The sequence below is a fragment of the Tyto alba genome, unplaced genomic scaffold, assembly GCF_018691265.1.
Source record: "Tyto alba isolate M040663 unplaced genomic scaffold, T.alba_DEE_v4.0 Super-Scaffold_2, whole genome shotgun sequence".
Lineage (NCBI taxonomy): Eukaryota > Metazoa > Chordata > Aves > Strigiformes > Tytonidae > Tyto > Tyto alba.
The window spans coordinates 13,743,302-13,765,338 of NW_024881282.1; the positions used below are offsets into that span (position 1 = coordinate 13,743,302).

At 38.2% G+C, this 22,037-nt stretch overlaps 1 protein-coding gene across 5 annotated transcripts in view; it reads left to right on the forward strand.

Moving 5' to 3' along the window:
• Window positions 1-1,296: 1,296 nt before the first annotated feature.
• Window positions 1,297-22,037, forward strand: part of CNTN5 (contactin 5) — a 655,782-nt gene continuing 635,041 nt past the window's right edge. For 2 of the 5 annotated variants that reach the window (XM_032991057.2, XM_032991059.2), the window contains exon 1: window positions 2,002-2,444. The gene's annotated coding sequence lies outside the window, so the exon portion shown is untranslated. Of the gene's footprint in view, window positions 1,361-2,000; window positions 2,445-2,467; window positions 2,565-22,037 lie in introns of those variants that run through there. The other 3 variants (XM_042793009.1, XM_032991061.2, XM_032991058.2) reach the window with 3 other exon arrangements.

Sequence of the window (22,037 nt, forward strand, 5' to 3'; positions counted from 1 at the left end):
TGGCTTCTGATTAAATGCTGACTTGTAACCTAGTAACGCTGGAAATAATGACCAGATGATAATTTTCTGTGAATTGAGTCAATGAAGAGAAGCTTTGATATGTCAAGTTGCAACATTACTTGCCCAAGAGAAATATGCCTAGAGACTCATCCACAGTTGTGGTGACAATTTTCTCTTGAGTTTGTATGGGATAGTGAGTATAGACAAAGCCCATTTATAATGATGGGTTCATTCTCACTCTTTCACTATAACAGTTAAGATAGTGGTAGATGGTGATGAAGGAACAAAAATTTACAATCTGAGAATAATGAAAAAACGAACTGAAAGTAAGGGGTTATTTTCAGATCATCCTCACTGGTATTAGTGGACAGATTCATTCAACATGACATTGAGCTGTAAATCCTCTGACAGACTTCCATATAGTATACAAGACCACAAAAGTGTATAAAACTGTGTCACTCATGACTGGTAAGTCATCCTGCTAGAGGGTTCAATATAAAAGACAAGTGAAAGACACAGAGAAAAAGCCTCATATTAGTATTGCCAAGAATTAAGGCTAGAGTTGTGTAAGAACCCCCAGCAAATTCCAGAATTAAACAGTTCATCTTCCTCATGAATCTAAAAGAAATAAATGACAATTTCTAAAAATTAATCTGTAAATACCTGGGATAGGAAAAATTAATAAATGCAAAGACAAATTAGTAAAGAAAAATGGGCATGTACATATATTTGTACGTCACACAGGTTCAGAAAGCATAAACCATTGAAATGGAGTCACTGAAGCACAGAAAAGTCTTGGAGAATAGGAACTAGACAACAGTTACTCAGTAAATACATACGGTAAAAAAAAAGAGACCTAATTACTTGCAGAAGGGAAGGGAAGGGAAAGGAAGAAGAAAAAAGAGGAGGAAAAAAGAGGAGGAAAAAAGAGGAGGAAAAAAGAGGAGGAAAAAAGAGGAGAAAAAAAAGAAAAGAGGAAAAAAGAGGAAAAAAACGAAAAAAGAAAAAGAAGAAAAAGAAGAAAGAATAAAAGGAAAAAAACAGAAGGATTAAAACCAGCCTAGATCCTGAAGGTAGCCGTTGAAGGCAGAGTGGGAGTGCGCACTGCGTACACGGCTGAGTACGAAGCGGCCGAGGAACACGAAAAAGGAGAATTTGAAGGCCGGGCGCTGCCAGCCCTACCCCGGAACTCCGCACCCGCGCGGGGCCAGGCGCGCAGCGGCCGCGGGGGTGGTGCTGCGTCGGGACGCGGCTGCGCGGCCCGCGCAGTGCCGGCGCGGAGGCGGGGAAGGAGCGCGCAGCAGCGCGGAGCGCACCGCCGGCGACGGGGCGAGGCGGGGCGCTGCGATCTGTTGGAGCGGTCTGCAGTTAAAAGCGGAGGGACGAGGGGGAGGGAATAGCGAGGGAAGGGGCTGCCCGAGCCGCGGCGTTACAGCTGCCGGCCTCGGGCTTGCTGGCCCTGCTGTCTTTCCAGCCACAGCAGCCGCGGTATAAAGGCGGAAATCGCGCGGGTGCGGTGCGGTGCGGACTGCAGCCGCGGCTCCCGGCGCCTGGCCCTGGCTGCAGGGCGTGGGGGTAGGGAGGGTCATCATCGCTGCGGGGGAATAAAATACATTTAAGGAAAAAGAAAAATATTAAAAAAAAAAAAACAAAAAACAAAAAAAAAAACACACACACAAAAAAAAAAAACAAAAAAACAAAAAAACACCCAAACAAACAAAAAACCCAAACCAAACCTGCAAAGAGGATGGGGAAGGGTGGCGGGAATGAGAGGGTGGGGGCAGAAAGTGGTGTCTGGGAAAAGGTGGTGGCTTTGGGTTAGAGAGGATCAGGGGAGAGTGCTCGCCAAATCGCCCTCTTGCCTTCCCGCTCCGGAGCGGAGGAGGAAGAGGAGAAACCCGGGAGGAAGGCGGCGAGGACCAGCAGCAGGAGGAAGAAGAGGAAAGGGGGGGGGGGGGGGGGGGGGGGGGGGCGATGGGGGGTGTCCTCGTGAGCTTAGAGATAGGGGCGAGTCGCGGCGCGAGATGGCACACACATAAACACACATACCCATCATCTACACATACACAGCCGTCCAGCCAGGGGCGGGCAGAGTCTCCACCGCCCCCCCGGGAGCAGCCGGGGGAGGTGCCTGGTCCCCCTGCCGGGGAGGGGGCACGGCGGGGCCGGGAGGGGCTCGGGAGCTGCCGGCGCGGATGCCTTCACCTGGGTCTCTTCGTCAGTGAGCGAGGCGAGGAGGAGAGGCGGTTGGGTCTGGAGAACTACCGCTGGATGGTTTAAAAAAAAAAAAAAAAAAAAAAAAAAAAGGAAAAAACCCAACTCTCTGCAATCCTCTGCTCCCCACAGGCTCAGCACCATAAGGGACTGCTATATTTGAGGCTGTCAGGAGGATGGGAGAGAGAGACTGAGAGTCAGGGCGAGAGAGAGACGGTGCCACAGCCGCGGTAAGTGTCTTTGCCATGCCCCCAGCCGGGCACGCTTTTCCCTGGTTAGACTTCGGAGTGTGTACAGATTATTTGTCGTAACATCATCTCTGTGAGCAGTATGCCGTGAAGGTAGCAATGGTGAGAGATCCCGTTTTTGGGCTTCTGCTGCAGGTTTATGTATTTTGCTTTTGGTTTTGAATCTTACATTGAAATTGTTGTCATAATTGAGCAGAAAAGTTGAAGCAGAAATTACTGTGATCTACTGTAGGCTTCCTGTCATTTAACCAGCTAGCAAACTACTGCAGTGAGTGAGTTGTGAAGAGAGATGTGAGGATTTTGGAACAAATACATACTCCAGAGAAAGAATGCCTATTTTAATGTGCTAATTTTTTATGTTTGGGAGAGCTACCATGCTAATGCTTGAGGATGAAACAGAAAATAACCTAGAGTATTGAGTTTATGGTGATGCAGTAAAAGTTCTGTTGTTATGAAGTTCAGAATGGTACTTGTCTCTGGGATAAACAATTATCTCCGGAATTAGAAAAGTACGGTGCCTGGACTGTTCTCTGCTGACAGGCAAAGGATGGAATTACCTAAAGATGCACTGATTTTTCCTCTTTGATGTGAGGACAGTGGATAAGACTATGTGGAATATCTGTGAGCTGCCTAGAAGATGAACTGAGTTATTTCTATAACACAGGGCATGAAACTGTTTTTAAGATTTTCATCTCAGAAAAAAAAAAAAAAAAAAAAAGAAATGGCATCCATTACTGTATCTATACTCCTTCAGATGTTTAGTTTCATTCCTGTTGAGCACAGAAACTTCATAAAATGGTATTTACACAAGATAGTGTAACGTGACAACTTAAGACTGACGTTTTCTATGTGTTGCAATATTTCAGAGATGTAACATAAAGTTTTTGCAAAGTTTGTTCATTTCTTGTAATTTAAGTAGTAATACTTTCTTTGAATGACACATTTTCATTAATGTTTTTTAATGAAGGACCCAATGCCGAATTTTTCTAGGGAGTTACAGTGTTCCCCTAGTTTCCAGTGAGCTTTGGACAAGGTCCTAAAGTTTTAAACTACAAATAAATTCTATGCTCACTGTTAGCCAACAGCTAAGGGGGATTCCTGTTAATTAAAATTTGCATGGCATTTTCCAATTAATAAAAGTGCAATTAATTCTTGCTGCGGTATAGTAGAACTCCTTCAGAAGTACTTTATAGCAATCAATGTTAATGCAAGACAGTTTATCATGATTAATATTATTACAGTGGATATCAAAAGAATTAACAATAATTGGGACATTATTTAAAGTGCTATCAAAGTATCTATTAGAATTATTTAAAAAGTATTTTCATAAACTGTCTTTAGCATTTATTTGCAAAGTCACAAGTAAAAAAAATACACAACAAAACAAAACCTTTTCAATCTTGTCAGGAGGGAAGACTCTTGATCATTAGTGTGAGGTATACTAAAAGGAAGACAGAAAACTGAGATGTGAATATGGTAACTGAGGAATATTTCGTGTACAGTGGCCCTCTGTGGCAATATACTTTTAACTATGTGAATGATTGACAGATGTGGTTAAGAATACCAAGTCTTGGAATACAAAAAATATATAAAGGAAGGAGGATAAAATGTTAAGCATTTTTGAATGTGGTAACAGCTAAATAGTTTCAAAAGTGGACTATTCAACATGCAGTTCTTCTGTTTCATACACTTACAAACCAAATGCCTATGCAAAAAGTCAGAACTAGCAGAGCATGATATAAAAGTGTGAAGATAGCTACGGATGGTCTGGAGACCAAGAGTGTAGATTTTAGTTTTATTGGTCAAGATGAAGCTGAAGGTCATACTTTGAATTCTGGGTTAAAATGTCAGGGTAAGGGATCCTAATCTAATTTTACAATGAGGGCAGATATACTAAGAATGGAAACAGAAAATACAAGAAATCTAACTGGCTGAATTATAGCTGAGAACTTGAAAGAAAACAGCTTGAGGAAAAACATCTTAGCAGCAGCTAAGGTAAAAAGTATGGTTAAAAACGCTGCTGTTAGGAAATAATGAAGGGCAACTTTAAGAAAAGCATAACTTAGAGGACTGTCATCAGAGATTCAATACAAGAAGGTCATGACTGGCAAATTTGCCTTAGTCCCCTGAATAACTTGCTGACATGGTAAACTATTGGGGAATCAGTGATATGATTTATGGGGGTTTCAGAAAATGTCCAGTTCAGTTCTCCACAAAATATTGATTTAGAAAGTAAATTTTTGAAGGAGTGCTGGAATTAATTCAAACCTGACGTAGAGATAGGGACCAGAGGGTGTCAGTAAAGGTAAAGAGCTCTGTATGAAAGGAGGAGGTTAAAAGTATGATGCTTTAAGTGACAGTCTTCTTTCCAGATCCAGTTTTTGTTCTTGCTTGTTATAAGGCTGATGTGTTCAGAAAGAGTAAATCTGATTTGCTAGCAACACAGAAAAATCTGTTCCACTGAACAGATGCATCACACTGGAAGTTTTCTGGTTAGGTTAATGACAGAATATTTATTTTAAGTAATTAATGCAAGTCTTTACTAAAGACATCATAGGAAACTATATGTTAAGAATATAAATGCCAAGGGGCTGGCACTGAGCCATCTGAGGTGATTGGTTCAGTGGCATTGAAAAAAAATGGTTCTTTTAAATGATTTTGCCTTTCTGCATACAGCCTGCAACACAGAACTTAGTTCTTCTGAATTCACTGCATAATTTGCCACTGTTGGTCCGCTCGCTCCATATGCTCCTGCTAACTGCTTCTGCGTTGCACTTTCGCTCAGTTTCAGAACCATCTCAATCATTTGAACAATTTCTGGTACTCTAAAATACTAAACTGAAATCCGCCACAGTTTATACTTCATTCTTAAATCCTGAGAATAGATGTTAAATAGATGTTTGCTTGCTAATATTATATTGGTAGGTGTTTCGCAGAATTGATTGTCCTCCTTCTGTCTGTCCATAGCTTCTCTGATGCTTTTTTCACGGTCTATTATACCTTATGTTTTACTTTATATTATCAACTTCTTTGCACTTTACAAGGGAAAAATACTCTGTCTGGAAGTGATGGAGTCCCTACAGAGTTTTATCTTCTGAGCAATTCTGATCAATAACACTACATTAGGGGCTGGTGCCTTTTAAAAAATTATGAAATTGTTAAAACTTGGTAAGAGAGAGGCATTATGATTTTACTTAAATTTAAGATTTTAGGGCCTCATGATTAGTGTATATGGACGTATATCTGTGTTTATACACACACGTATACTATATATGAGACTAATGATTCTGTATCATTGCAAGTTGGAATGGAAGAAACAATAACTTTTTTCTGGTTAGCGAAAGGAAATATAATGTTTGTTTTTATAATTAATTTCTTGGCTGATTTATGAAAATATCCTGAAGTGTATGAATCATAAGAAAACACAATCTTTTTTTATATGCTGCCTTCTAAATGGGAGTTCGGAATGATTTCTCGCTGTACTTCATAAAGGCCACAAATCAAATTTTAGGTGTTGCAGGTGGATATATAAGAAGGGAATATGATGTCATTTTCTGTATGCTGTGAATATAATAAAACATTAGAATTATCATCCATGTTATAGCTTATGTTCTTGATCACACGTGCCCATACTTACTATGTGTAGTCATCCATTCAGACTAGCTCCTAATCTTACAGAGCCATAAGGTTCTGTCAAAGTGACAGAGTAATTTATGCTGTCATGTAGTAGTTACCAACACCATAGTTCACCTCTTTACATCTCCTTCAGGACCAAACTTACATGTCAGTCTCGAGAAAAATTGGTAACTCTTCTCCATTCCCATACCTAGAAATAGAAAATGCATCAAACTCTTTCCATCCATCAAAAACCTCTTTTGGGAGTTTCCTTTTTCAGTATGCTCTTAAATGCTTCATTGTAAATTGTGTTAAAACATGATGATCCTACTGCTGCTGGAACTAAAAGCAGACAAACATTGAAGGGAGTTCATCGCAGTTACTGAGAGGTGTAAAGGAAGACAACTTTCCTTTCAACATACAGCGAGTATGATTTCAGCCTCCTTGTGAGTGAGAAATGCTCAGTTTTTAATAGCCAGAAGTTTTAAGATTTACTATCTATCCAATGGGACTCCTAGCCTGAAAATATTTTTGATCAAGACTATATGTACGGCTTTGTAATTGATGTAGACATAGTATCAGCTCAGTCTTTTTGGTGTCTTCCCTTACCAAATATCATCACTTTGCAAAAATTCCTGAACCCCATTTTATTTTTATTGGTTTTCTAGTCTTCATTAAGTGAGGGACACTGCTCTGGGTGTAATGTTCCCACTATAGGTTGTAACCAACTTGTTATAGCAATGCATTCAACTAAGAGTAGTAGCTACACAGATGGGCAGGTAAATGAAAAAGACGTTATGGTCATAGTATCAGAATAAGCTAGTCTAGCAGCAAGAATTCCTGATAATATTATTTTGAGAAGACATTCAGACACTAAACTTGGAAAGTTGTAATTCTTGCTTAGCCATAAAAAGACATATTCAGAAGATGTGTTTGTTGCAATAATCTCCCCCAGAATGTTCTCACAATACTAAGAAGTAATTAGCAAGGACTTTAACAGAAACTTACTTCTGGAAAAGGTGATTAATTACTGCCTGTTTAAATATACATGCATTATCTTTTCTGAAAGATCACCAGTTATCCCCAATAGTGACTTTTATATGATATCTTACTCTCAGTTATTTCCAGTTCTCTGCATAGACGTGGAGTGTAATGAACAAAACTGCATGAAAATGAGACAACAAAGACACAATATATATTTTACCTCTTCTTCTAAGATGGTTATCACAGAAAACATTTTTCAAACGTTAAGTATTATAGTCACTGAAAAAAAAATTATTCTGGACATGCTGGAACACTTCTGTGATGTTCAGCACTGTTGGTCTGGCAGAGTCATTCAGCTTTGTGATGTTTGCATCACTGATGTAATCGGGATTATTCTTTTATCTTTACATTTATTCTTGTGATGGCTTGGACAGGCGACAAGATGGACAGATTCTGAAATAGATGGAATAGAAAGTACTGAAAATTTCATGAGCTTGTTCCTGTATAGGAATTTCAGTGTGCTTAGCTCACAAAAATGTGGTTGTATTCCAAACAAGCATTTGAAGTTCTGGACATACAGACAAATTTAAATTGCATTCAGGTTTTTTTTTTTTTCTGTGCTTACTAATTTATTTTCCACAAGTATTCACTGCCTGGAATATTATACAGCCCAATTTCTGGACCAAATTAATGCTATTAAACTATTTATCTAAGGTTGCACATACATACTGAAAAAGCTGTAAGAAAAATCCAATATAGTTCTGTACCTACTATTTAAGTTACTTTGATGTACAGTTCATGAATTGCGTATATAAATTCTAGATTTTTCTATTATGGCATAACTTGTAGGTACATCTATTTACATATATTTACAAAAATGCAAATGCCACTGTAAAATGTAGTTGCCCTAACTGTCTAATTCACATCACAAGTCTGTGCTAAATAGTGTTTAGATTAGAACTGTGATTTCCACAGAAGATTTGTTGCTTTATTAGCAAGGTCCTCTGACTCCATTATAAACCTTATAATTATTATCATCATAGCAGCTAGGCACCGTAATAATAAATCAAGATTGCATTGTACTTGGAGCTGTAAATACAAAATGGTCCCAGAATCAAAAAACGTATGGCTTAACTCAGGAGCTCTTCCATTTTTTGCTGTTATTTGTGACCTTTGAAAAGCTTACATCTAAGGGAAGACATCTGTGTTTCACAGCCATGGTATCATGATCATGTACAGATTTCTTCAAGATCACCTCCCACACCAGAAAAAAACCCCAAGGTATGATCTGCAACGTTATGACATGTAATGATCACACATATGTGCTATAAAATGTCTTGCAAATTTGCCTGAAGACTGTACCATCAGTCCACAATTACTTCTGAAATGTGTACTTTTTAGACCTATTTTCTAAATTAAGTGATTCTTCAGCTTTCCAAAATCTCATGCAGATAAAATCTTATTAAAAACAAGTCTATGGACTTTCACATTAAATGAAGTTCTCCTTATTAAAGCTTTTATTTGTTTTTTGCCAATCCCAAAGTCATGAGTTAAAGAAACCAAATGATCTACTCACACCTGTTCCATGCCTTATTCTTTGGTTTTTGACTTCTGTATATCTGAAGTGATAGAAGCTCTTGGTTTTTCAGTCTCATGCTATGCAAGATACAATGTTCTTACTCCACTGTAACATATGCAGTGTCATGTATTATTGCTTACATAAAACTCAGCTCAGGGAATCTGGGAATAAAGTAGTGACTGCTCTGATGTCATAACATCTCTTTGATGTGTATGTGCACAGCTTCTCAACTCAAAACCAGTTGTGTAGTATTTCCTCTGTCTGGACTTTGGGGATGCAGGTTGGACACTGAAATAGCTTCAGGCTGAGAAAGACTGACTGTTACATGGTTTTGAGAAGAGGCATAATTGAAAACATAGAACAGATCAGATAACAAGGGAGGATAATTTATTAAGAGGACCATTGGCACACAAAGAGATAATTTGGAAAACATGATATATAGCTGAAATATCTGCAGTCTTGTTTTCCCCCTTGCATATCACAACTGACTGACTGCTGACATTGAAGTATTTATTTGCCTTATCAATCACTTTGTGCCTGAGTCATTCACTGATGGGCATAATCCTCTGTTTGTGACTTCACAAGGCATCTCTGGAGGAAATTTGAATGTCATCAGCAACGAATTGAGACATTACTGAAGGCATCAGGTAGGAAGAGAATATTTGCACAAGGGGCGTATTAATCAACAGGAGAAAATACACAGCATCAAAGTAGTATAATTCAGTTGAATTTGGATTAAATTTTTGCGTATTTTTTGCAAAGTAGAAGCAAGACAGACTGATCAAGCCTTACAAAAAGCAAAGCCCTTTTCTGAAAAATAAATACAGGTTGAGCAAGTTAAGAAGCATTAAGCATATGGGAGAAATGAAGATTAAACTCTTAAAAGGTTGTTTACCACTATAGGTTACTTGTTTGAAATTTCTGTTACCTCTGAAAGTTTTCATTAAATATCCATAAGTTACTATCAAGATTCCTTCTCTGTCAATCTTCGCAAAATAGTTCTTTTGAAACAGCATGACTTTATTTGTAAAGGAATTTGCTGAGGATTTCTTTCAAAGCTTACAAAAATATGTTGAAATTGTAAACAATGTGTGCATGATTATATAGGATTATAGGATATGTAAATGAGAACAAGGTATGAGAGAAAAAGGAACCTATCATAGCTGTTGGCTTTTTTGCTTCAACAGAAAATGATTACCTGTTTTCATATGTGACATTCTGCATCAGATAAAATCTGGCATATAAGAAAGTATGGTCGGGTGAACACATTCAGTATTTACTAAAAATATTGTCTATCTCAACAACTGCGTTCTAGTTTCATGTGTTATCTAAGATTTCAGAAAAGATAGCAGGCTGTTTTGTGGGACTGGTTTAAAGTCAAAGGAAGGTGAATTATGAGAAACCTATCCAAAAAACATGATGGACACACTTGCTTTTTGCAGCCTACGGGAGTGTAACTAAGTAGCTTAAGGGATCCCAAGTATTTCTCTAAAAACTACCTGTAGGTGGTATAATAAGATCTGGAATATCTTTTCAGTGGAAGAAACAGACTGTAAACAGCTATATGCAAGGCAGTGATTTTGGACTTTTTGTTGTTATTTCTGGTTTTATGATAGTATCATGATGAAGTAACAGAGCAAAGCAAATGCAGATGTTTACCTTTTACTGACAGTAGTCTTGTTCTTTGAAGTGACTGAGAAAATCTCCATCCATTAACTTGAAAATAAAAATTAAACCAAACAAAACGAACTTCCAGGATCAAGCACACTGGACATAAAGTTATTTTACTTCTTTATATGGTATGACAGATTTTAAGGCACCTCAGAGACATAGAAATAAATCCTTTTTCCTTGTTTAAGAAAACAGTCAAACAGTTCAGTCAATAGAAACTTCAGCAGATTACAGCAGAAGGTCTTATCATAGGAGATTTTTATTTATTTCTACTAATTTTTATTTGGAATTTATTAGTTACTAGTGTATAAAAACTATGATTGGATTTTGTGACTTTAGTTATATATTTTTTTTTTCCTAATGCAGTCTATTTTATTGCCATTTTCCTTTGATTTCCTCATCACCTGAGATTTTCCCACATGTTGGCTGGCATGAAATTAGTTTTCTTAATTTGTATGCTTGATTTGCCTTTTCTGTAATTTGTTTTTTATTGCCAATATCAGACAAAGAAGGAGATGAGGGAAGTATTGAGAACACAACCCTTTTATCACTCCCATTGCCATGTATAAAGGCAGCAAATAAATGTATTTTGTTAATGCGGTAAAGTCAGAGTCCTTGTGGCTTGAGTTACATTAAAAAGACTCTCTAGCACTCCAAGGACTGCCAAATTAGATGATGCTGAGGGAGAAGAAAGAAAAAAGAAATAAGAAAAAAAGCATTTTTCACATAAAATTCACACTGCATTTAACAAGCTTAAGAGAAAAACACTTACCCAAAGCTGAAAGCACAGGTCACTACAGCTTGAGTTTAAGAGCCAGGCATTCAACTGAGAGGATGTAAACACAAGTTGGGTAGTAGAGAAGTGGTGGGGCCATGTAGTGATGTATCCCCCTTTCTCTGCTCTAGTACTGAGTAGGGGGAAGAAGGGGAAAGTCCACATAATTATTTCTCTTCTGTGTCACAGACTTGTACCTGCAAATGGACAATCCCTCTATTGGGGATACAGAGGGTCACACAACACACACAGAGAACACTGATGTGGGTTATTGAGGGTTATTTGTGCCTACCTTCCTGTCAAGTTATATTTCTCCTAGAAATACCTTAGTGGTCCTGATGACATGTTCTGGGTATAGAGTAGTTCTTTTATAGGCATACCTCTTCTCAACCTAAGCATGAATTTAAAGAGCGTGTCCTTAAATGTAAGGAAAGCAGGTAGCTGAAGTCCACTGGCCACTTACAACTGCTGACTAATGTTTTCTTTAACAGTTTCTGCATATCTCTTATGCTTATTGTCGTGATACAGACATATTCTTACATTTTGCCTTGTTGCAGCTAATTGTTGCCCAGAAGGACTCAAAACTGTCCAGAGCCAAATTCTGTACTGGCAGAAGCAAGTGCAGCGACACTAAATTCAATGAATTCTCATTTTAGGATGGCTCTCCCACCTTGTATTTAGTTGCAACCCTCAAACTCTGCTACACTATGAAGCATATTGTGACACTGACAGTGACTGAGGAGTCCTAGGCTGGATTTTAAATCTGCTACCAAATGTATTCTGGGTATGCTAGCAACAAGCAGAGCTGCACAAAAATTACCCATTTTTGTTCTGTAAGCGTCCATCTGTAGCAGTGATGATTTTCTGCCTAAATATTTTTTTCTTCTGTGAATGTGCAAAAATGTGGATTTTTTTCCCCCCTGCCGGTTCTGCTGACAAGCAGAACTTTTTCATACAGCTCTATAATTAGGCTCCAGAGTCCTGTGGAGACACACAGCAGAGTGGTAGGCTTTATATTCAGCAACACTCAAAAGTTGCAGTTCACAGACATGTGCGCTTACATCTATCCCACCTCTTTGCATGCTATAACTAGTCTTTTCCATTCCCTTTGGATATGTCCCCCTCTGTCTAACAAAAATGAGAATTTTGAGTGTTTCTGGTCCTAAACTGCAAATCAGCACTTGACCACTGTGTGAAACTTTTGACAGAATGGAACAGAGTTTCAGGTCATCATCGAAAATCCCAGCTCAGGAATCTTGCATTACTTCAGGTTGTGCAATGAAACCACCAAACTTTATATCAAAACATAGAACTCTTAAGGTTTTTCACACAGTTCTTTTCAGCATGAATGTGAATTGTTGTTATGGTTTTCATCACTGTACAGTGTTCTTGATCACAAAGCCCAGTGATGAGTATTTGTATGAGGTTTCTATATCAAATGTAGAGTTATAAAGAAATAAATCGCTGGTAGAAGTTATATGTAGATTATTATGTAGTGCTATTGCATGGTCCATGGGGAAACCTTCCATTTTCCGTTAAAATAACATCCAAACTAATCTCTTTTAAAACATGCTATTTCAGAGACCATGAGTCTTTGTTACTTGAGTTCACAGCCTCAAACAACAGTAAATTAGTGACAGTAGTTATACCTCCTAAAGATGGTTAACATCTGCCATTTCACAACTGGTAAGCTTCTACCCAAACCATTTGGAAATATGGACTGATATGATTTGTTTAGCTTTGTGTTGGCACAATTTGTAGAGAAAGGTTTTCGTGTTATAATATGGCTAATGAGAGTTATGGCTTATTCTTTAGCTCTGTTACCAGCAGAGAAGAACATTTCCTGTCCTTAGCTCATTTTTAGAGGTTTAATTAATAATGTAGACAGTTTAGTCTGCCTGCTTGGACTAAAATAATTAGCAGAAAGTAAACAAACACTTTATGTTTCACTTTATGAATGGTGTGGTGCCACTTTAAATATTTAATGTTTTGATCTGAGTGACCAATCAATTCTTTCAGGGTGCCAGGTTACATCTACAATCTGAGCAAGAAAGCTGAGCTGTGTGCAAAGATAGGCTCCCATAATCACTTCCAACCAGCAAGGGCTGCAGGAGATGGAAGAAGACCTAAAACAAATATTTAAAAAGAGGGTATGAAAATGTAGAAGCTGTTGGAAAAGAAATGGTAAAAAAAGAACAGGCAGGAGGGGGAGCTGATGCAAAGCAGTTTAATGCAGTTCAGTGACTGGTTACTTAGATCTCCATAGGAGGCCCTATAGGAGACAAGTGTCTCATAGACATTTAAATCTCAGGTGGTGACTTATTCCTTTGTATATTCAGGGTAATAAAAACTAAAAGATATCCCTTTTAGTCAAATTTACTGGCTTTTTCTCATAAATAATGATGGTCTGGGGGAGAGAAAACCCAGACCTTGTCCACAGAGCAGAAAAAGTTTGTGTTGAGGATGCTGAAAATCAGCAGTGATTGCATTTTTTACTTCAAGAACCATGTATTAATGTTCTGGCAACTTCATACACAGTCTTAAACTGAACATACACTTAAGCAACCTTGCCTGCAATTTTGTTCATCTTAGGTGAAGTCCTGGACAAGTAGCTTTAAGAAGGGAATGCTTATTACACCTCATCTTTACTTCATGGCATGGCATGGTACTTTCGGTACTATAGCCATTTTGTATTTCTATCTGAAACATTCAGAAAACATACTCCTTAACCTTAAAATCTCTCTTTTTGGGGTTTATGTCTTGTAAACCCAAATGCTTCTATCAGAGGCTTTTTCTTATTTTCAAAAATTCAAAAAATACAAAATGTCTGATAAATACATTATAAACTAATTTTAAACAAGCTGTTCGATTCAGTCAAATATAGTTCACTTTCAACAGCATAAAATATTCAGAAAATCATGTTCCCATTTATATTTTTTTTTTTCTGGAGACTAGATGAAGATGCAGCCAGTGATGTGTGAGGCTGGTGAATAATACTATTTTCTGTCTGGTGCACCACTCAGGAAAACATCCATAAGGTTCTTTCACTGTGCCTGCTTCAATGAATTAGCAGTATTACTTCATCCCATGATGAGGCTCCTGAGCTGTAATTCTGGGCAATTTTCCCCTCCAACTCTTTTATTAATTGTGATCATACTTAGGAGAGAGCCTTGCCCAATTTTCATATTTCATACCAAATTTGCAGGGTTGTCAGAAAACCCACAAAAATATTTGCTAACCTGTTTTGTTTGGTACAAAAGCCACTGTGCAAAGATTAATATGGATCCCCACTGTGCCATTTGCATGGTTGTTTTCCAAAGACAAATCAAGCTTCAGTCATATTTTTCAGTAGAGCCTGTTGCCTTCAGCATTTTAAAGACTGTGCTGCAAGTCCCTTGACATTTGAGTAGGAGAAGTTTCCTGAAAGTGTGCTCCTTGAGTGGCAGGAGGCTTTGTCTGGGCATGGATATGGGCTCTGGTGTGTGGGAAACTGGGTCCATCTCATCTTTGTGCTGGGGTGGGAGGCTTTTCACCTGTCAGTGATACACACCAATACAACAGTGCTGAAACATTAGATGTATGTTTCACTGTCACTGTTTTTTTTTCCCTCCTTTGGAAACAATCAACAAAACACCACAATCGTGAGGAAAATAGAGACTAACTGGAGCTTCCATATGAAGTGATTTGATTTTTTTGATGTATAACAAGCTTTAATGACAGCATTTGGATGCCTATTTGTTAATGAAAATCCAAAGATGGATGTGAAAAAATAAATATTTTATTTTGTTCAAATATTTTGTTTCTTTGCTATTGTTTTTTTTCTCCAGATTCAAAATACTCTTTTGATATATTGGAAATAAAATTCCATTCCCAACTGGGAATTTATTATTGATTGTCACAAAACTGAAAAATCTATTTTTAATCCAGTTCATCTATTAACTACCACTGGTTCTGAGCAAGCAGGGACCTCATTTTCAGCCATGTCCATTCTCCGATCTGTAGAAACTGATGCAAGCATAAGGGAAAGGGTCAGTTACCTATTCATCCGCTCTTTATGGCTTTTTGTGTGACACACAAACCTCTAAAACTGGCAGCAAAAAGCAGTTTGAACAGATCACTTTGTTGCCAAGGTAATAAAATCCATGAGCTTTCAGAATAAGCAGATTTCTTGTATGATATTTAATGTTCGTGGCTGACTAAGAAAAAAGGTAGCAGCTTTTTGTAACAGATAGGATGCCCATCTTTTGGAATAGCAATTTGCAACATTGGGCAATTTGAAGGGCTTGTACTAGATGAGGTGTGAACCAAGGAGGGGGGAAAATGATGTTTAAGTACCCAAGATGGCCAAGCCCAATGCATTTGCATTCCAAACAGTAATTTCAAATGTACGTATGTATGAGTGCACAGGGAAAGCTGATGTTTTTTTCAGAACTGTGAGTAAAATTCAGAAGATTTTGAACTGTGACTGTCACCTGTGATTTCTGAGATATGTCTTACTGTCCTCAGTAAGGGAGGTTGACCAGCTAGGAAGCAATCAGTTTGCAAGCAGTCAATCTCAGGTGGGATTTTGTTTGTGTTATTTGTAAGCTCTGCTACCAGCGTATAAAAATCTGACTCGAACTTTTGATTAATATGTTTTTTACTGCACCATTAAGCTTGTCTAGTTTACTAGCAGCATGGGGAAATTCACAAATATAACATTTTTTTTCCACTCTCCAAATACAGATAAACTATTCTGTGCAGGCATCCTCAAGGACTTGTGACCTGAAATACATTTATGGAAGTTAATGTTCAGGGGATATCTCTGTGAAAATTGAAGTCATGTCGGGGCTCGTATTGCCAAGGTGCTGAATTTGGGGGGAAAGGATTTATTTTAGTGGACACAAAATATCCCTCCAGCCAGAGAAAGAAGAAAGATACCCCAGAGCTTTGGGCTGATTCCACATACCTTGAAACCTCCATGGTTTGCAGCCTGTCCACTGTGGGGCTGTGAGTAAGTTTTCCCCTTGGAACTGAAGTTTTGTGAGAGGAATTCACAGAGCAGTAAATAGTGATGATCTTTGTTAACTCTCATCTACCTTGTTTGTCAAGATGATAAATCTGTATATGCTCAAGATTTTAAAAGATAATGTGGTTTGCTGTTGTCTCTAATGGGGATTTTTTTTTTTTTAATAACATGGAATTTTGCTGTTCAGCATAATTTTATTTTATTATTCTAATTTTTTTGTGTAAACAGTGGTCTGTTGCCGTTTGATCTCACACACACTGTTTTGCTACAGAAACTGTTCATCAAAGTGGTGACATTTCATTTTAGGCCACATTTGGAAAAGAGATACTGTTGTTGTTGTTTTGTCACTTTGACTTGGGAAATACCATACAGTGTATGTGAAATCTCTGCACTGTCACAGGAGTAGCAGAAGTTTGCCTGAGCTCAAATTCCCAGGCACTTTACAATGAAAATTAGCCACTTTGCCTCAACCTTCTCCCACACTGAAATGAGGCCTGCCTGAATAATGCAGGCAAAGTTAAAACAAATTAAAGGGAGCACTTCCTCACACAGCATGAAGTCAGCCTGAGGAATACAGTCACATAGTTCATAGATTTGATGTTTAAAAGGGCTGGATAATTTTATGACCAATAATAACATTTTTAGTTATGCATGCTAAATGAGGTATAATTGGATTTCCTGCTTCACAGCATCAGCTACAGGGCCACTACATCACTACAGGGGCTGGGAAAGGATTTATTTACACACACACACACATGTTCGCAGCCATGAACATCCCTCCTGCAAGCAGCAGTGAATTTTGGTGATGTATACTAGGGAATTTTTTGACTCTTTGTGCATAAGGCACTGACTCTGAATAGTTAAAGCCAACATCTACGTATCGACAAGAGCCATGCAGGGTAACTGTAGTAATTACAATGCATGTGGAACATTTAAAAACTGTGGGCACTTTGTCCATTTTGCAAATGTCAGCAAGACTGGACCCAGCTGCAGGAGGAAGAGAATGTGTCAAAACATCATCTCTTAATACTCAAAAGGCTTCTGGGAATATGAAAAGCTTCAGTCAGTACCGGAGTGCCAGATGTTGGCCGCAGACACAGTTGCTAAAATGTGATTGCTAGTTTAGTTAACACATCCCTCACACCACCATTATGGTCATTTCAGAAATAAACAGGAATAAAAAATAGGAGACCATATTATGGTTGCTACTTTTTAAGTATTTGTTTTTAGTGAAGGTATAGGTGAAAATTAAAAATTGATTTGAAAATTCAGAGGATAATTACTGCAGAGAAAATCCAGGCTATGAGTATGATGAAGTAGCACATTGGATCTCTTTTCGGTTTATTATTTTTTCTAGCATGCTCTAAGTTATCTACACTCGAACATGAACTTATGGAAGAATGGACTAATTAATAAGTTTATTAAAGTTATCATATATCACTATCAGCACTTTCACCTACCAGAATAGGATCTAGAAACATTTTATAACACTTAGACTCACTGTGTAGAGTAGGAGGAGAGTTAGGCAGCAGCAAGAAGCCAATTAAAATTTGTATGTTCAGCATGCAGATGCCTAAAGCATGCCAAAGGCAAACAATGATGACAGGAACAAGCCCTGTATCCCACCAGGGTCACTGGTATTTGACCCGGTTATTCACAATGCATGTCCTGAACCACTTGTTTAAAGAGTTATGTTTTAAAAATTAAAGTATAACACTCATTCTGTTAAAATGCAAGAGGATGAATTTCATTACTGGATTATCTCTGTGGTTAGAGCCATTCCCCAAGTCTGAGGTGTGGGTTCAGTTTTCCGAGTTCAGAGGGGAAGTGGGATATAAATGCACCGGTACATTGTCATAGCGTAGTTAGTGCTCTCTGATTGTGCAGAAAGGAATTAGATACTGCTGGACAGAGACAGGGCACATGCTAGAGGAAGTTTTATCACTGCTAATAATTGAATCACTGAGAAGGAGTCCTCAGTTCTGCTGCCAGGAGTACATCTGCTAAACAGAAAATAATAAAACAGCCAGCAGTGGATCCAAGCACTCCATCTTGAACCTTAAGTCTCTGTGGTCTCAGCCTGTTTCAGTTTATTTGCAATTCCTGCTCCATTCACTTTAGAACTAATAAGGAAAGATGTGAAAGACTGCAGTTCTTTCCTCTAACAAATTAGCCTTTTGCAGATCACCTCATCTCTAGCAAGCCTGCCTACACTCTGTTGTAAAGTGTCATTGTAGGTAGCACAGTCGTAAGTGAAAAACTACAGCTAGAAGCATGCCCTTCTAGTGACAGTCTATCCCCCTTACACAGTGGGCAATTTGTTCCAAATTACGTGATAAACACTAACTATACCAGGACGTTCAAACTGATAAAGTATACATTATCTTGCTTAACAATATTAAAGCAAATATAAATTATAAACTGGATCAGCCAAGTGATATTTAAACTCTGAAGAGTTGTAGACAAGAAGGCAGAATAAGTATAATTATAGAAGAGCCAAAGAGTATTTTGCATTGATGAAAAGCAACACTGATAGACTTGACATCAAGAACTATTTGACTATACATGATGAAACTATTAAAAGTATGTTAAATGGAAGGAGGTAGGTCAGCCTATTATATAGCAAGAGAACACCAAGTGAATCCAGAGAGAAAAGGAAAAAGAGGGGGAAAAAGAAAAAAAAAAAAAGGATCTCTGTGATTTTATTTGGTCAAGTTTCTGACTTGTCCCATTGAAAGTATTGGGGGTCAAGGGAAAATCCCTCCTGTGTTCTGTGAATGGATAAGGCAAAATTGATCACAGTGTAGATATTTTTCTTCTAACAGTATAAATCACCTCAGAGAGAATGGGGAGAAGAAAAATGCAGCCAGAGCTCCATGGTGCCTGAATACTAGCTTTTTAACCTAGTCAGCTGAGATGGTGAGGTAATATTTAGCCCCCCTTCACTGGGATGCAGTGGTTTATCTGTTCCCAATATGGCAAGTCTGGGTAGCTATGAAAAGACTAACATGAAATAAAATAGCAGAGATAAAAGGGAAATCTTCCTCCATTTGTCCACAAATCTGAAATATCAAAACTACATTCTTACCTTGAGCATTCTTACCCTTCTCTATGTAATAGTCTGCACTTTGATTAGTCACTAGTGATCTAAAACTAAAAATTCATGTGTCAAGTCAGTTAAGAGAGACTGGTTTGGGTTTTTTTTTTTTTTTTTTTTTTTTTTTTTAATACAATTTTGAAGAAAAAAATAAACTTTCAAATTTTATATATTTAGGCTATAAATGAATCAAATTACATTTTTTCCCACAAAAAACGTCATTTTTTTTTCTGAACCAACATTTGCTACCAGTAAGTATTTTTTGGTTACTATTCTTTCTGATTTGTCATGGTAAATAGTGAAGTGCTGTGTGATGGGAGATGGATGAAGTGGAAGTGTGCTTAACAGAGTACCCGAGAGCTTTGTGTGCCCCTAAAAATTAAATCGTATGTACTGTATGGAATAGAAGCATATCTGTAGGATTATCCAGATAAAATTACATGAATAATGGGTCTTTTCCAGCATTTATAGAATATTTAATTTCTATAGACATGTTAAATGTGTTCCTTTTGTAGGATTCTGCATCTGAAATCATGTTGAGGAAAGCCATTACCATACTCAAAAATCCAAACAGATTAGAAAATATGTTAGGAGACTCACTGTGAGAAGACAGAAAGACTAAATGCCATTTTTTTACAACAGAAGTACAAGGGAAGTGTATATAGTATTTCAGACTACATGATCTTAGTTCTATTCTGAATTCTGTTCTGTGTAATCCAGGACTCTGTATTCTTTGTAGAAAATTGGTCTTCCAAATTCAAGGCTCCATTTTGCATAATTATTATTCAGTGACAAAGATAAAGCAAAGCATCTGGAACAGTACTATGCAGATTCAAACAAGCCCATGAGCTTTCATTTTATTCTATTTTCTGAAGAGACATTATTTAAATAGGAAAGATGAGAGTGAAAAGAAGCAACAACATGGAGAAGGCAACAAAGTAGTCTAATGACATTATGTTCATTCAGTTATAGACATGTACTAGTTCATTCCATCCAATCTTCTCATTTATGAGTGCTATCAACAAGGGAAATGTGTTGTGTGTGTTTGTACTGTATGTCACTGTAGCAATATCGTTTTCTGTGTACTGCTGGTCCAAAAGATGATGGCCAGTGTGTTATGGGAAGGTTCTCCAGCCCATCACAAGGGAAGAAGGAGGTGTGCTGATTTTGGAGACTTTCCTGAATGTTCTTTTTCCTTCCTTCCTTGCTTTGTTGTTGTAGCTATCTAAAACAAAGGTCATTCCAGGTAAAAAATGTAAGTTTGTTCTTTGTGTGTGGAAAGCACAATTAAATTACTGATGCTTTAAAAGATTGAATTTAGATCTTGTTAAGCAGATTTTTATTTGTATTGATGAATTCATTTGACATCTGTTTACTACCTAAAATATTGCTACTATCGTCTAATGACCAGACATTCTGGCTCCATTCACCAGAAGTGTCATTCAATAGCTGCTCTTTAGCACTAAATGTTGCATTACAGAGAATAATGGAGTATTAAGAATTTAATATATTTTAATTAATTTTCTCCTGTCAAGATTTCACATTATGAAGCAGGTATTCTAGTAAGAGTTAAACATAGTGCATTTTCTCCAAAGCAATTGTACTAAACCAATTAAAAATGTGGGTGTCTGAAAGCTTTAAAATTCATGTAGGGATATTATCCTTTGCCCAGTCCTTTCTATCAAATACAAATGCATGCAAATCTTCATTTCCACACACACAAGAATGTTTCAGGAGAAGATGAGTGTTCCTTTGATTTTTCCATTTAATTTGCAAACACTCTGCTTTAGCACTCTCTCTCTGCCATTGCTGCATGCTAAAAAAAATTCCTGTGACTCAATGGAAACACTGACAGAAGTTGGACTGCCATAAACCAGCACATTTTGATGGATGCTGCGTTATTTTTATGAGGTGCTGGTATATTCACTATGCACTGATTCCACAGTAATTGTATTGGACTGTAAATAAAAAACTTCCAGTTTTGGATTAAGTAGAAAGATGCTCTGCAGATGTAACAGCAATAAATGACTCTTCAAAGATGAGGTACACTCACTGTGTTACTCACTAAGTAATGCTAGTAGATTTGGGTGCTTGTTGTGGTTTGAGCCTGGTCAGCAGCCAAAGACCACGCAGCCACTCTCTACCCCTTCTCTTCCGTCAATGAGAAGGGACAGATGAGCCAGGTTTGGTATTTGAGATAGGACAGGGAGGGACAGATCACCCATTATGGTCATGAGCAAAAGGCAGATTCATTAGGGGAAGAAAAAAAAAAACCATACATATATGACAGACACTAACAACACTTAACAGAGTAGGACAGTGAGAAGCATTGACACATCTTGAGAACACCTTCCCCCCACCGCTCCCTCCTTCCTGGGCTCAGCTCTGCTCCCGATATCTCTACCTCCTCCCCACGGTGGTACAGGGGCAGGGAATGGGGGGTGCAGTCCGTGATGCTGCTGCCTCCACCTTTGGTGGGAGGAGCTTCTGGATCTTGTTCCCCCTGCTCCATCATGGTCCCCCTCTCACAGAAGACAGTCCTCCACAAACTTTTTCTGACATGAGTCCCTCCCATGGGCCTCAGCATTTCCTTACACTGCTCCAGTGTGGGACACCAACTTTCTCCAACTGTAGTCCCTCCCATGGGCTGCAGCCCTTCCAGCTGCTCCAGCGTGGGACACTACCGCATGCTGCAATCCTCCCAGAGCTGAACTACAATAGAGGGGTCTTCCTTTTCCCAAAAGACCCCAGCCTTCTTTGGGTACAGCACCTTGATCATCCAGGCAAAAAACCCCACAGTCCATAAATCAGTGTCTGCTCCACTGTAGATCTTCATGGGTGGCAGC